The following is a 16,180-nucleotide window of genomic DNA, read 5'->3' as shown; positions in this document are numbered from 1 at the left end:
CATATAAGGAATCTTTGGATCCCATGTACTTAACAACACTAAGGTCATTAAATCAGTTGGGTCCTATGGTAATAGTTTTGATATTTGTTACAACAAAGTACGGAACTTCTTGGTCTAAAAAGTGTTATGATGAAATCAAAGTTTAAATTATTATTATCCCATTAATAAGCTAAACAAAACTTTGTTGAGCGACACCACACTTGCGTGAAATTGGCTGCTCAACACGCTAGCTCACTTTTCTGCAGGTGGCATATATTAAAATGTGATGTTTACCGATGGACACCACACCGTACTGGGGTGCTTAGATCATCTATCTATTGTTATATATCCGGAGACCTAAAGTTTCAGGGGAGTTGCAGATAGGCTGCGGCAGGCCGGAGCGATCGAGGGCGTTCTGGAGAGTGGAGACCCGCGGTGGGCGGCAGGGAGTGGCAGCGGCTCGCGAGTCGCGTCGCACCTACCAGTTCACAGCGGTTATCCTTCCTCAGTCAAACGTGGCCGGATGTGGATGTGGGTGCAAATTTCGTAAAGTAAAAGATCGAACAATTTCCATTTAAAAGCTAAAATAAGCGCCGCATTGACAAGAAAAAAGAAAAGAACTGCATCGCAAGCTTTACATTTGACGACACTCGATCGGCCACAAAAAGCCACATGCACGGAACAGTCAATCAGGTTGAAACTGAAACAGGGGCAGCTGAAGATCTGATCGAGATAGAGACGGATCGGAGGTCCAGCCTCAGCCTCGAGCCAGAAGCGCAACAGATGAACATGGTTAGCCTCTCGTATTATGGAAAGAGCAGCAAGGCTGCTGAGCTGATTCATTCTCTGTCAGAAGAAAACAAAAGCTTCGAAGGCTGCTGAGCTGATTCATTCTCTGTCAGAAGAAAAAAAAACTTCGAGGAAAAATGAAAATTCTGTAACAAAAATAAAAAAAATTAGGGGCATTCCGAGAATTGAACTCGGGACCTCTCGCACCCTAAGCGAGAATCATACCACTAGACCAAATGCCCTATTTGTTTTCAAGGTTTTTCTTTCTCTTAATGGATTTTGTACATGATAAGTCTCTGCATGACAGCAACAGCAGGAAAGTTATTCAGAAAAAACAGGAGTAAATGAAATTCACAGTTACACACACCTGTAAATCTGACATACACGCTCAGAGCCCTCGGCCTTCACACAGAACCAAACAGCCTCACATGAGCACACAAGCTCTGAACCTCATGAGGCATACTTGTGGTCCAAAACAAAAGCCTCATCTTCAGGGCATTCAGGATAAGCCAGAGCTCTGAATTTGGACAGCAAAAAAGGATTTAGATTGGGGATTCCGAGAATTGAACTCGGGACCTTACGCTCCCTAAGCGTACATCTTACCACTAGACTAAATCCCCAGCTGTGCTCTATGTATGCCTGCAGGATTTCAGAATGAGAAAAAGACAGCAAATTCAGATGATTCGCTTTTATCCATTCTTCTATGAGGCTCTGTCCTGCAGGACCTATGAATGATGGACATCAGACCCTTCATACTAGTCCATGTATTTCATGTCACGGAAAAGTTATTTGCTATTTTAATTTGGTCAAACAAATTGTAGTTGTGAAGATCCATGCGCTTTGTTCGACAAAATGAAACCGCATGGTGTATGCAAGATTGCAAAAACGAAGCTGGAAGATAGAAACAATAGCAAAGGACCTCTGCATCTTCTGGTGGAATGTTCATTATACCAGCATGCATGATTCAGGTGTCATGGACTCATGGCATATGAATGGGCATGAAGCTTCACTATTCTGGCAGCACAGAACAGCTCCTCTATATTATCCTACAGCCATATAGTAAAAAAAAAAAGATTCTATTAATATTGTGACCGTACTACTAACAAAATGTTACTCCTGTTGAAACTGGTAGATACATGGCACGGAGTTGAGTCAATGACCATGCTAATTATATTGAAGTTACAGGTATGAGCCTAGCTAAAACCTTGTGACTTTCTGGCCTGTACATTGGTACTTGATAATCTTGAGGTCCACAAATTACTCTGTCACTATATGAACGTGGTCCACACATACTCTATTGTCCAGACAATTTATGTAACTTCTCATTTTGTCAAATTCAACAGATAGAAGTAATTTTCTCCTATTGACTCAGGATAACGTGGGGAGAAGAAGACCGTTGGAGCCTGCAGGTGCAGGCTCACTCTTGTTCTGTGAGGAATAGACTGAAATTAGACATCATCTTTCTTTGTTTGTGGAATAGACAGATGTTCTCTACGGTTGCTGGAACTCTGGATTGCCCACTTGTGTCTTTGAATCCATGGCTAGGATGCGGATTACTGATAAGAGGAATACAGAGAAATATGGTTTTTTTGCAGCTGGTGTGTGTGGGCTTTGGAAACTAATAGACCACATTTGCTTTCAAGGACAGGGGTGTCGTTCAATGACACATTTGTGGGGTGCCATCCAGATGCTCAAAAGCTGGATGATGATGTGCCATGCTTGCCCATCTGGAGGTGGTGACTTCAAGACCAGAGAGGCAGGGTGCGATGGTTGGTGTTTGCTGATCAGAAAGATCTTTTTTTTAACGTAATGGCAGGAGCTCTGCCTTTCAGTTAAGATAGAGCTGATCAGAAACATCACCATTCATGAGAAGGAGTGCCAACTGCCAACAAGATGGAGGACTTCAGGTGTCTGGACCTGTGAATGTTTCTTATGTGTTCTTTTGAGGTACGTTTGATGGTGTACTAGCTCCCAGCTGCAAGTCCTAAACTCTTTATGGTTTGTTTTATGGACTTTGAGGTTGAACTGGGGCTGTGCTTACAAGCTCAGACAGCTAATTGTGTGTGGTGGCATGGTGCAGATGTTGCATGAGATGTTCAAATCCACTCTGTGTACTGAACCATGTGTTGTTTTGATCCTGTTGCAATGCACAAGGATTGATTCCGAGCCCTGAAAATCTAAAGCAAAGAAGAATGTGGTCCAGATTCCATTTTCTTGAAAAAATCCTCATGATATGAATATCGCCCAAGCACAACTATCTTTTACATCAAAATGCAAAAAAAAAGCTTTATTTGAGGATACCTTTTACGGTTTTACCTCTTACCTTTTACAGTCTCAATGTGGTCCAGGTTCCTGTGCAGACAAAATCCTCACCAAATGGATATCGACCAGAAGCACCATATCCTTCACATCGAAATGCAAAAAAGCTTTTTGTCAGGTTGCGGATTTCGTGAATTGAACTCAGACCTTACACTCCCTAAAGGTACATCTTACCACTAGACTAAATCCCCTGGTCTGTTATGTGCATGTGTCCACAGAAATTCAGACAAAAACGCCGATGTCAAATTTACATATGCTTTATTAAATTTATCTGTTCTGTCTTTACAGGGTTAATAATCCAGTGGTAAATATTCTTACTGTTCCGATGACATTTTAGGTCCACATTGTGGCAACACTGCACGTCTGATTCAGAAATGAAACACATGTATATCTAGGAAAGGGTGGTGCTACATAATATTATCGTAGTTATTACATTATAATGACATCCATCATTACAAATAAAATGGATTGTGACAAATAAGTTTTGACACTGATAAACTACAGACTACATCGAAATTCAGTTAAACATGACATAGTTGTATGTTTACAAACTAATAAAGCTAGTCATAAATATAGTTTTTAGACTGATAATTGATCACTAACTAAATCATATTGTGCAAGTTTCTCTTGTTGAATTCAGCGGCATAAGCAAAACAAAGGTTATCAGTAATCTCTCAGCGAAGATGTTGCTAAGCAATGTCGGTAATGAGTGTTTAGTTCTGTTATATATTATTTGTTGCATTGGTTCTGTGTGATAAAATAAATACTTCAGTGTTGATAGGAAATATTTTTTACTTACATAGCAAAGTTTTGACAAACATAGTGCAATTTAGTTTCCATATGCAAGAGTCTAACGCCTAGCAAGTTTTAAGGCTGTATCCAACACCTTATCTTCACATCATGATAGTGGTCCAGATTTCATTGTCTGAATATAGTTCTCCAATCATCCATGGCAACCTGCCGCTGGCATCAAAATCTAAAAAAGATTTTCAGGTTGGGGATTCCGAGAATTGAACTCGGGACCTTACGCTCCCTAAGCGTACATCTTACCACTAGACTAAATCCCCAAGTCTAGTCTATGTGCAGGAAAATCGATTAGAGTCTTTTCAAAGTCAAGTTTAGGGTTGATGGAGTTTGACTGAACATTTTGATGAATCCCGAAAGGCCGTATCAAATGACATTAGTCTGAGTCCATCTTCCCTTGCTATTGACGTATAGGTATGCGTATGCCTGTCTTTCGACACTTATCCAAGATTGGAGTAAGCAATCATAGCCCGTCCTATGATCATGATATGTTTTTCTCGAGATTTTATTGTTTTTTTCAATTGGTTATTGCCACGGAGATATGGTTTTCTGGGAGGGAACCATATCGATAAACAAATAGAGTTTCCTTTCGGGAAGGGAACTCTATCGAACTGAGATAGGCTTTCCTTGGAGGAGGGAAGCCTATCGAAGCCGCCCCGCAGGGCCTCCGGAAATATAAATAATATCCCCCTTTCTTGGTTTATTTATCTACCCTTGTATCCCGAGATGGATAAATTACCCAATATAGGTTAGGTAAGGATAGAGCTAGAGCTTTAGTCTAGTATTTCAATTGAGATAAGGTTTCCTCTCGGGGAGGGAACCTTATTGGAGGGAAAGATACCCTTGCCTGGGAGGTAAGGGTATCGGAGTTGAGCCCGGGCCCTGCAGGGCCACCGTCACCTAATATCGATTTATATCTTCTTCTTTTCTACAAGAGATGTATTCTCTAGTTATGAGAGATAGAGTTTTGTATCTGCCTAATTTCAGACAAAAACATTCATACGACATTTAGCTGTTCAAGATTCTGTCTTCTGATGGATAGCTCAGTGGTTAATGTTTTAGTTATTTTGTTTTGACCATAGTACAGGTAGAAATTGTTGAAAAGTGCTGGCCTGGTTCAGTAACGAAGTGTATAGGCCTAGGAAAGAGAGAACAATATAATGATCATTTCTTCAGTAATTATGTTATAATAACACCACTGTAAAATATTCTATTCCTACCACTAATTCAGCAGCACAAGGACAACATGAGTTTCTCATTATCATGAAAGATGGCACTAAACAGTTTCGGCAATGCAAGTTAGTTCTGTTCCACAACAACATTGTAGTATATAATTGTTTGCTGGTTCTCTATATGAGAATAAATTAAGTTCAGTGCTTATCTGTAATACTCCCTCTATTCCAAATTGTAAGTCGTTCTTGCTTTTTTGGGTATATAGATTTTACCATGTACTTCAACATAATGTATGTCTAGGTGCGTTTACCATACACCTTATTTTTTGTGAATAGATTTTATCATGTACTTCAACATAATGTATATAGAAAATAAGTTCAAATTTAATTTGAAAATTTGCATCAAGTTTGCTTTCAAAATCATTTTAAAAATATGTTCAAAATAAAGGTCCAAGATATTTACAAACGTGTTTGAAAATATTTGCAAATATTTTAAACCAAGTTCCGAACTTTTTAATATATATATATATATATACATACTAGCAAAATATGCCCGTGCGTTGCAACGGGAGACAAAAACTCTCATATCTATACCTATCTAAAAAAGCTAAAATTTCAGTCTGCCTTTTTTCTGCCAGCTCCTCTTCCATCCGCTTCCACGCGTTGTCCTCGCCCTAGGTGTAGAATATTATTCTACACCAAACTATTGCACTGAACAAAATTTAGTATTGTTCGGTACTTGAGTTTTAATATTTTTCATTATTTCAGAGTCCTAGGTGTAGTCATGAATGATACTGAACATTGTTCAGTACTGCTCAGTATTTTTTTCTTCTCATACGATGTAGAATAATATTATACACCTAGGGTGTAGAATATATATATATATATATATATATATATATATATATATATATATATATATATATATATATATATATATATATATATATATATATATATATATATATATATATATATATATATATATATATATATATATATATATATATATATATATATATATATATATATGTCTATTTCTTGTTTGGCCAAAAGTTTTCTAAAAAAGATAGCCCAATTCCTCTTTGTTCCTCTTTTATCCCTCCTACATTTACTGTTGGACTGACGGTCCACCAGTCTGCACCGATAGCCCACAAATCAGCCAAACAAGGCTGAATTCCTCATCCATTCTATTTTGCAACTCAATTTTATCCACGCCTCCCAGCCTCCCTTGCCAATTTGCCATATCATCTCACGCCATCACCTCTCTGTTTGGCCCCTTCTCGTTGAAATCTGCCACCCGCAGCTCGTTTTAGCCATCTCCGGCAAGGTCGTGTGTGTTCTTTGTGCTGCCATCTTGGTTTTGCCGTGGCTGTCATGGTTGGCCACATCTTGTGCTCTTGGCCATGCCCATCATTTTATGGCCCTTTGATCTCAGATGTATGGAGTAGATTAAATGATCACACAGATGCGCATCTATAAATGGATAAGAGAGGCGGACGTTTGCCTAAGAGCAGGTACAATAATGGGTTTATAGCCAAGCTAATGTTGATGTGGAGAGAAGAGAGGAGAGAGATGATAGCTTGGCTCTTATGTAAGCACCAAGCTGGGCACGAATGCATAGGTAGTGATGGTCCCAAATAGCAAGTGTTGTGAGAAGGAATAGAAAAGAGAAGAGATTTTAGAGACAAGTATAAGACAACTTATTGTCTAACTTGGCTCTAATCACTTGGCTTATAGCCAAACACTTGGCTCTATTATTGATCTTGCTCTCAGGCTCGCCTCACCATTTCCAAAGGCGCGGTGCCCAATATTGACCACCTTTCATTAGGGAGCATCTCTCCTAAAATCTTCTTTTAGTAGCACCATGGACTAGTTGTTAGACTTGGCTCCAGGTTGCAAAACTCTTTGTGATGGGTTGGTTAATGAAAGCATCGAGGCCCCTAATTTGCTCTGATACCATTGATAGAAAGACAGGATCTACTAGCAGTATATCGAGTCGGGATATTAGATACAAATAAAGACATTGGTACATATGCACACAGTAGATCTATTACATCGGAATAGAATTAAAGAGATACATAGATCTGGGAGTTTAGGTTTCGACCGTCAGCGGCGGGAGCAGATCCGGTGGCGTCCATGGCGAGGGTGTTGAGGTTGCGGCGATGTAGATCACGGCGACCTTCGGGCCTCCAGCGGCACTGCCCAACGATGGCAGAGAAAGGAGATGGCGCAGTGGTGCTTCCCGAGGCCACTGCGCAAGCCGTTCGGATGGCCTAGGGTTTGTCGAGTGGGTGATGAGCACGGCGAACTTAGGTTAGTGTGCCTGCGGCCCCCACTCCTGTTTTTATAGCGCAGCGCGTCGGGGGTCCACCAACCATGGATCGATTGGGCGCCCCCGATCCGGGCGTGGTCCAGAGGGAAAAAGCCCCAGCCGTTGGGCTGGGCCTGAGATCAATCTAACACAATTATTATGTCTAACATGTGTTTTGTAGTGGTATTATAAGTTAGGTCACATTAACTATTGATGAATGGGCAATCAACTAGAATAGTTATGTCCATAATAGGCTTATCCATTTTCCTTGCATTATCTTCATGTTGGTGTTTTGTCAACCGACTAGTGAATTTGTACGAATATCACACTGCTCCAGGAAGACAATGGTAGCATTCAAAAGACACAATAAATTATACTGGTTTAGGCTAGAGCTCTACGTCCAGTTTCAGAGAAGATCGAGTGTATGTTCCTTGGTTGAATGTTCTGAAGTTCTTACAATAGGATATACAAGAAGTGTGAAAAGAGGTAGGAGAGTGAAGTGGGACTGCCGCAGTGATGTCTTGAGAGTCTTGTCCCCTTGGAAGGATGCCATGGCTGCCCTTATATAGAGTCTAGGGCCAGACGTATACAAAGAGATAAGGTTCTCCTGACCGTGTGTTCCTGAGCCTGAAGGAGTGAAACTAGCTAACTTAACTGGCAAGGAAGGCCATCTTGTCTGGGCATCAGTGCACATCCTGGCGTGGCTATCACCATGGTCTTGTGCCCATGTATTGGTACGAAGTGATGTGGTTAAAGATGGCAACGGGTACCCGCGACCCGAAACCCGATGGGTTTTTACCCTATTAGAGCACGGGCATGGGTCAATGTTCATACCGATGGGTTTATTAATGGGAACAAAGTCATACCCTTCGGGTTTGCGGGTACGGGTACGTTCCTAGTGTACCCATACCCGCAAACCCATGGGTTTATTTTACCCGCTGCAATGTTGTATCTTGTGTAATGTAGCCCAGGTAATACAATTCAGCCCAGCCCAATAACTAGAAGTATAAATAGGACTGGAACCGTAGAGCACCTCCTCACCTTTCGTTTTCCCACTCCCCAGTCCACGCCACGAGGCGTCCAGGCGCCGCCGCCGCACTCCAGGCGTCCGCGCAGCCGCGCCCCAAGCCCCCAACCGGCGAACCCTAGCCGGAGCCTGACATCCCCTCCCCAACCGCGTCCAACCCTCAGCCATGGCGGTGACCAACGGTGGTGCCAACGACGACGGCCGGTGATGCTTCTTCCTTTTCTTTTAACCCTAATGCAGACTTGTAGCTAATCTAGAGCTGTAGCACCTACTGACCCCATCCCGTCGTCCCGAAGGGACGCCGTCACCGAGGCACCTGCGACTGCGACCACAGATCCGGAGGCCGAGATCCTCGTCGTGGACAAGGACGCTGGCAAGCAAGGGTTGCCTTCACCTCCACCGCCGGGTGCTCCTACATCCCTGCTGCTTCCTGCGCGTTCCCAGCAGCCTGTCATCGTTGACCCCGCAGAGCCGACGGTGACAAAGCGGCGCCCTGTGAAGCCTACGACAGTAGCGAATCAAGGCCTCGTCAAGCCCACAACGGCAAGAAACCAGCGCCTTACAAAGAAACCTCCTGTGTCTCCAACTTCAGTCACTGCTGCCGGTCGAAACACCGTGCGTCCTTTGGGGTAAGGAATCATCTTGAAGCTGTTGCAGATTCGCTTATTAGTATTAATGAAAATATAGTGTTGTTCAATTTTTCCACAAATTAGTAATGTGTTTTTTAGCATTTTCTTTGATCTGATGTGTAAAGACCAAAAATAATTATTAAGTGCGGTAGTTGTGATTTATTAAGTGGTTTATTCAGTGCATGTGTGGTGATTTATTAAGTGTTCTTTTTAAATGCATCAGTGTAGTAGTAGTGATGGTGATTCGATGTGATGAAATGTATGTTTTGTACAGAGTCAAAAAAATGTCTACTGCAAGTGTCAGTCAGTCTCCATTGTCGCAAGCTTCACCTTCACAATCACAAGCGCTATCTACATCCCCTCAACCTGAATCAGACAATGAGTCAAGGCCAATTGAGATAGAAGATGATGATGACATGGAAGTAGAGGAGGAAGAGGATGGTGTGGAAGCTGGTTCTAAGAGGAAGCTCACATCGGCTGTTTGGACAGAGTTCAAGAGAGTGAAGTTCAATGGCACAGTCCGAGCAAAATGCATATATTGCTTCAAACAACTTTCTGCTACAAGTACAAATGGTACTAAGCACCTTCATGTTCATTTGAAGGGTTGTGTGCAAAGGAAGATCAAGCTCAATGGAAAGACGATGGCACAAGTATCTTTGAGATTTGGTAAAACAGATGTGGGCACAGTTTCAGTGGAGAACTATATATTTGATCAGGATGTAGCTAGAAGAGAACTTAGTGCAATGATAGTGCTGCACGAATACCCTTTAAGCATGGTTGATCATGTTGGCTTTCGCAGATTTGTGGGTGCACTTCAGCCCCTATTCAAAATGGGAACTAGGAACACAATAAGGTACATGGTTTACTGCATGTTATTGCATATCATGTTAGCTACAATGGCTTTTCAGGTAATGTTGGCTGATCATGTGGGCTGTAATTTTATTTCAGATCTGATATTGTGGCTCAATACGAGGTGGAGAGGAAAAAAGCCATTGAGTACATGGCTGGAATTGAATCCAGAGTGGCTATAACTACTGACTTATGGACCTCTGACAATCAAAAGAGAGGTTACATGGCTATCACTGCTCACTTCATTGATGAGTCTTGGACCCTTAGAAATATCATCATGAGGTGTGTTCACTTGTCATAGTACTTCATAAATCTATTGCTGCACACTTGCATAGCATGTTTTTTTGTTGTTAATGTAGGTTCATCTATGTTCCTGCACCTCACACTGCTGATGTAATTGGTGAAGAATTGTATGAATCAATGGTTGCATGGAATCTTGATGAGAAAATATCTGCAGTGACCCTAGACAATTGCAGCACAAATGATGCGGTAATCCCTATCCTTGTGAGGAATCTTGGAAAACATAAGCTCTTGAATGATGGTAAATTATTACACATGCGTTGTTCTGCACATATTCTGAATTTGATTGTAAAAGATGGTTTAGATGTGCTGAAAGATGCAATTGAGAACATTCGTGATAGTGTAGCTTATTGGACAGCCACTCCCAAAAGGATAGAAAAGTTTGAGGAGATAGCCAAATTTGTTAAAGTTGACATTACAACCAAGATACATCTGGATTGTAGGACTAGATGGAACTCAACTTTTAACATGTTGTCTACTGCACTGCCCTATAAGGCCGTGTTCTCTAGAGCAAGCCGTGTAGACAGACAATACACTTCTTTGCCAAGTGATGAGGAGTGGAAATTTGCTGAGGATGTTGTGGAGAGGCTTAGGTTGTTCTATGATATCACTGTCTTATTTTCTGGAACTGATTATGTGACTGCCAATATCTACTTCACTAGAATTGCAAAGATTAGAAAGCAAATTAGGCAGTGGTCATCTTGTGGCAATCCATTAGTAGAAGCCATGTCTGCTAACATGATAGCTAAGTTTGACAAGTATTGGTCTGACATCCAAGGGCTAATGGGTATTGCCACCATCCTTGATCCTAGATTTAAGACTGCTGTGTTGCTGATTTGTTATGAGGATTTGCTTGGTGAGTCAGGTAGTGGTAATGCATGTGAGAGGGTTGTGGAGGTTAAGAACTTATTGGCTGATTTGATGTGTGAGTATCATGTGGTTGAAGATGTTGAGGGCAGCAATTCAGCAACAGCTTCCTTGGGCAGCAATGATGATTTTTTATTTGACATTAGTGCACGCATTGCAAGTAGAAGGCCAGCAAGTATGGGGTTCAAGTCTGAGCTTGATCGCTACTTAGATGAAGAAATGGTGAATATGCACACAAAGAACTTCAATGTCTTAGACTGGTGGAAGGTGGCTGGAACTAGATATCCAACTCTAAGGAGGATTGCTAGAGATATTTATGCTAACAGTTGCTTCAGAATCTGCTTTCAGTACCAGTGGTAGAGTACTTAGCGAGCATCGCAGTAGACTCACTACTAAAATGTTGGAGGCTCTTATGTGCTCCCAGGATTGGCTTAGAAACAAGTACAAAGGTATATTTAACATGTGCTTTCAATATATTTAACTTGCTCTTTGTAATTTATTTCAGCAAATTCTCTTTATTGCTTGCAAACTAATGAACAACTTTCTGTAGTTGATGAGAAGAACAAACAGCCTGCTACCTTTTGGTCTTGTCTCCAAGATATCCAAGAGGGCCTGCAGGTAATGTGCAACAAACAAATATTATTGTTGCATTTTTCTTTTGCTTGTCTTGTGAGATTAGAGAATTGTTAACTTATTTACTTACTGTGTGAAAGGTCCTTGTTTGGTTTTGGTAATTGAGTGACAACTTAGGTGGACTAATAGTGTTTATGTGAGATACACAGGAGATTAGTCCACAGGTGATGATATGATGGAGGAGCTCATTGCATATGAGACATGACATGGAGTCATGTGACCAAGGTGGAGAAGATCAAGATGAGGCTTGGCTCGATGGACCGGTTGCAAGAGTGAAGGGCAAGTCGGAGGCTTTGAAGCGAGGGACCGCGTGTGACGGTGAAGCTTGAGCAAGACTTGGCGCCGATGGACCGAGGCAACGGTGAAGAGCAAGTGAGGTCAAGATCGATGAACCAATACGGTCACGTGATGATATAAAGTGGATCATATCATTTGGTGATTGGTTGGTGCATGTGTTGCATCAACATTGGAGGAGATGGATTGGAAAGTGCAAGGCAAAGGTATAACCTAGGGCTTTTTCATTTCACCGGTCATAGGTGTGTAGAGAAGTTTATGACCGGATTTAGGATAGATGGCCGTACTATCAAGAGGGGCAAACTTGTTTGCATATCGGTCATCTAGTGCCACTTGAGCGATCTAACTTTGCATACGTGTTAGGATCGAGTGGCGTGGCAAGTTGAGAGGCTAACTCCTTTGGGAAAATGTTTGTGAAAATGCTAACATACATGCACATGGTGGTGTACACTTGGTGGTGTTGGTACATTTGCAAAGGAGGTGGAGTTCCTAGGGTTAAGAGAGGTGTGGGTTTCTCTCTCCCTGGTGTTGGCACATTCGGCGCTTTTGAGAAGCACATTCGGCGCTTTTGAGAAGCACATTCGGCACATTCGGCGCTTTTGAGAAGCACATTCGGCGCTTTTGAGAAGCACATTCGGCGCTTTTGAGAAAATTAAGTGCATATTTTCTATTGCGCCGGTGGGAAGTTTGGAGAAGTCGCGGGAGTGTTTCTCAGTTGGAAACACTCACCGGACGCTCTGTGCGGAGGCACCGGACGCTGGCCTTTAGCGTCCGGTGTGCTGTCGGGTGCAGCAGAGTGCACCGAACGCACCGGAGAGAGTCCGGTGCTCAGCGTCCGGTGTGCAGGCGGTTTGGCGACCCTCTCTGCGCATGAGTCCGGTGAGCACCGGACGCTCAGGGTGCGTCCGGTGGCTTGCGTCCGGTGACCGTGCGAGTTCGCGGAGCTCTCTGCGCTTGAGTCCGGAGAGCACCGGACGCGTCCGGTGTGGACTAGTTGAGCGTCCGGTGGTGCTGTGTCAGGCGCAAGCGCGTGGTAGCCGTTGGCGGCAACGGTCGAGTTCAAACGGCTAGTGACACGTGGCTGACGCCTGAGCACCGGACGCTGGGAGTTGAGCGTCCGGTGGCTCCCTGTGAGCGTCTGGTGCCCACGTGTTTTGCCCAGTGAAGGGGCAACGGCTAGTTTAGCCCTTGGGGCTATAAATAGAAGTGGTGGCCGGCCTTGGCCGGTGCTGAGCACCCTTGGGACTTAGTGTCCATGCTTGGGGAGTGCTATGAAAGCCTCTAACTCACTTGTGCTTGCAAGAGTGCGAATCAATAGCGAGTGAGTGTTTCTAGTGCGTTGCATTGAGAGATTGCATCGAGTGGCACTAGGTGTTTGTGTTGCAAGCCGGTGGTGCTTGTTACTCTTGGAGGTTGCCACCTCCTAGACGGCTTGGTGGCTTGTGACTCCGTCGAAGCACGCAAGGAGATTGTGCGGTGCTCCGGAGAAGAGATTGTGAGGGGTACGGTGCTCACCCTGCGGGGATCGCGAAGAGCAACTCTATTGGATCGTGCGTGTCATTGAGCTACCTCACTTGTGGGTAGGTTCTTGCGGTGTCCTAGTGGGGACGAGGTTCGTGTAACACCTCTTAGCCGCCGAACCACCAAGTGTTGGTCGACACAACAGGGACGTAGCTTGGTGGCAACCAAGTGAACCTCGGGAGAGAATCATCGTGTCAACATTGTTCTTCCCGTTGGTTTGCAAGTCCCTAACACAAGCTTGTTTTTACATTCATATATTTGTGCTTGTGTAGTTGCTCTTGTAATTAGTTAGCTTGTGTAGCTTGCTAGTTACCTTCTTGCTTGTGTAGCTAGAAGTAGTTCCCTTGCGTGACTAATTAGGTTTGTGTAACCTTGTTAGTCACTTTGCTTAGTTTGTGTAGCTAAGTAAGTTGCGCTCTCTAATTTGGCATTAGTTGCCTTGTTATTGAGCTTGCTAGTGAGCTTAGGCTTTGTGCGCTTTGCCTCACTAGTTTGTGTAGGAGCTCCCCCGGTTTGCAAAGTACTAGTTGCATAGGTTTGTGTGACCTTGCTCCTAGATTTGTTTAGGTGAACTCTTGCTAAGGTAGCACCTTGTTTGCTTGTTTAGGATCTTTTACAAGGTGCTAGAGAACTTAGATAGAGGGGTGTAGTCTTAGCTAGACCGATAGTTTTAATTCCGCATTTGTTTCGGTTAGCCAACGCTTTAAGTTTTAGAAAGGACTATTCACCCCCCCCTCTAGTCCGCCATCTCGACCCTTCACTGTGTGATAATTATACCTTTCTAGGAGCTTGCTATTTGAGATTGCTGCCTCCAAATTCAAGAAATCAAGTGCTAATTGGTGGCATGATGACCTTTTGTGAACAAGTCTAAAGTACAAGGATCAACTGATTTCATGTCCCTCCTATTGGTTGACATTTGTTAATTGTGAACTTGTAATGTCCCATGCAGCCCTGCTGAGTGCTGCCTTTTGGTTTGGGAATTTCTATGAACTTGTAAAGTCACATGCAGCCCTACTGAGTGCTGTCTTTTGCATGGTCTTGAACTCTTGATATGCTGATCACTTAGGAGTTAAGACTTAGGACGGATTTGTTGTCAATTTGCATGGACCTTTTATGCAATTCCTACCATTCCAATGAACTATAATTTCATGAATTATGTTGTATGCCTCTATGCTATGCATGTGGAGATGTGGTTGATATTGCTAGCTGCTACATTGGTTACTGGTTATAATCAATTGTATATGTTAGTATGTGTTGTTGCCTCGTTGGCTAAGTGGCTGTTGCGGTGTTGCCTGTTGAGTCAGCGAGCTTGTCGGGCATGGGCAACCCGCGCGTACCCGTTACCCGCTCGGGTACGGGTATGGGCACAAATCTGTACCCGTCTGCGGGTATGGGTTTCTTAACGGGCGTATTTTTTCTTCGCGGGCATGGGTTTGGGTTAGTTGTACCCAGCGGGTACATACCCGTTGCCATCTTGAGATGTGGTGTTGTAGCGTCGGTTGTGATGGCACTGCTAGCACATTATTGGTGGTTTGCCAGCTGTCCTGTAGAACGTAGGTTCACCATGGCCTTTGTCATCGTCTTCGTCATTCTGGAGGCATCATTCCTAGAGCAGGTAGCCGCCCCGGGTCACTGAAAATCTTGCAGGCCGTAGAGCTTCAGAGTCGTGGTCTTTGTTGGCTTGGAAGTTGAGTCAGTAGTCATCAGCTCCATCCTGTAGTGGGTGGGGTCGTACTCGGTAGAGCCCGATCTCTCCCCGTTTCCTGCTAGGGATCAAGACTAAGGAGAGGTCGTGTGGCGAGACTAAGGAGAGGCCGTGTGGTGCCATGTGGTGTGCGACGGAAGGGAAGAAGGGGTCATGGCTGGCTTCCCGCTTTAGTGTTAGGCCCAGGTTTGCATGGCTCTCGTAGGCCGTGGGTGTTGGGTTTGTGCTAACCCGGTTACCACAGGCCACCCGTGCGACCAACCAATAGGTGTCCTAACATACCCGGGGTATCATAACCCCGACACTTAATCTCTTTTTCAAATGAGTACTTGGGACCAAAACAAATTCAAATAAAAAGATTTTTTTCAACTGCAAAGTTGTAGATATCTTCGAGATCTACAACTTTGGTCTTGTCCTAATTCGCCCTAAGTCGGCTGAAAAAATTGAATTTTAAATATGAGAAATTTAGACATAATTTTTCTTAGATGATTTCAAATGAAAAGATTACCAACTACAAAGTTGCACAACTCTTCCAGATCAACAACCATCACTACCGGAATCCGGCTCTTTGCCGAGTGTCTAGTGGTTTGCCGAGTGTTTTTTTTCGGTCACTCGGCAAAGAGCTTCTTTTCCGAGTGCTAAAAATAAAACACTCAGCAAAGAACCGTCTTTGCCGAGTGTTTTTTTTTACACTCGCCGAGTGTTTTTTTTACACTCGCCGAGTGCTAAAAAAACACTCGGCAAAGAAAATTTTAAATCAAAATTTGAAGCCCTAAACAAATTCAAATCAAAAAATTTTGAACTACAAAGTTGTATAACTTCTCAAGATCTATTTGAGGTTATTCAAATGCATGGTTATGCTCGTTTCTCCATGTGAGGTTATTCAAAGAATTTAAATTTTACTGTGTGTTGCACATATTTTTAGAGAAGGCTCTAGATTCAACCATCTCTAGACATCGACTTTTATAGGTGGCTCTA

The 16,180-nt window shown here is 43.2% G+C and overlaps 3 non-coding genes across 3 annotated transcripts; all 3 read right to left on the bottom strand.

Annotated features, from left to right (window-relative positions):
* On the bottom strand, window positions 939-1,010 carry TRNAP-AGG. Its single transcript has one exon. It is a non-coding gene; the product is annotated as a tRNA-Pro (tRNA).
* On the bottom strand, window positions 1,317-1,388 carry TRNAP-AGG. The gene has a single exon. It is a non-coding gene; the product is annotated as a tRNA-Pro (tRNA).
* TRNAP-AGG lies at window positions 4,083-4,154 on the bottom strand. Its single transcript has one exon. It is a non-coding gene; the product is annotated as a tRNA-Pro (tRNA).

This window comes from Sorghum bicolor, chromosome 5 (genome assembly GCF_000003195.3).
Source record: "Sorghum bicolor cultivar BTx623 chromosome 5, Sorghum_bicolor_NCBIv3, whole genome shotgun sequence".
Classification (NCBI taxonomy): domain Eukaryota; kingdom Viridiplantae; phylum Streptophyta; class Magnoliopsida; order Poales; family Poaceae; genus Sorghum; species Sorghum bicolor.
The sequence above is the reverse complement of the archived record's forward strand: the minus strand, read 5'-3'. Positions and strand labels throughout refer to the sequence as shown.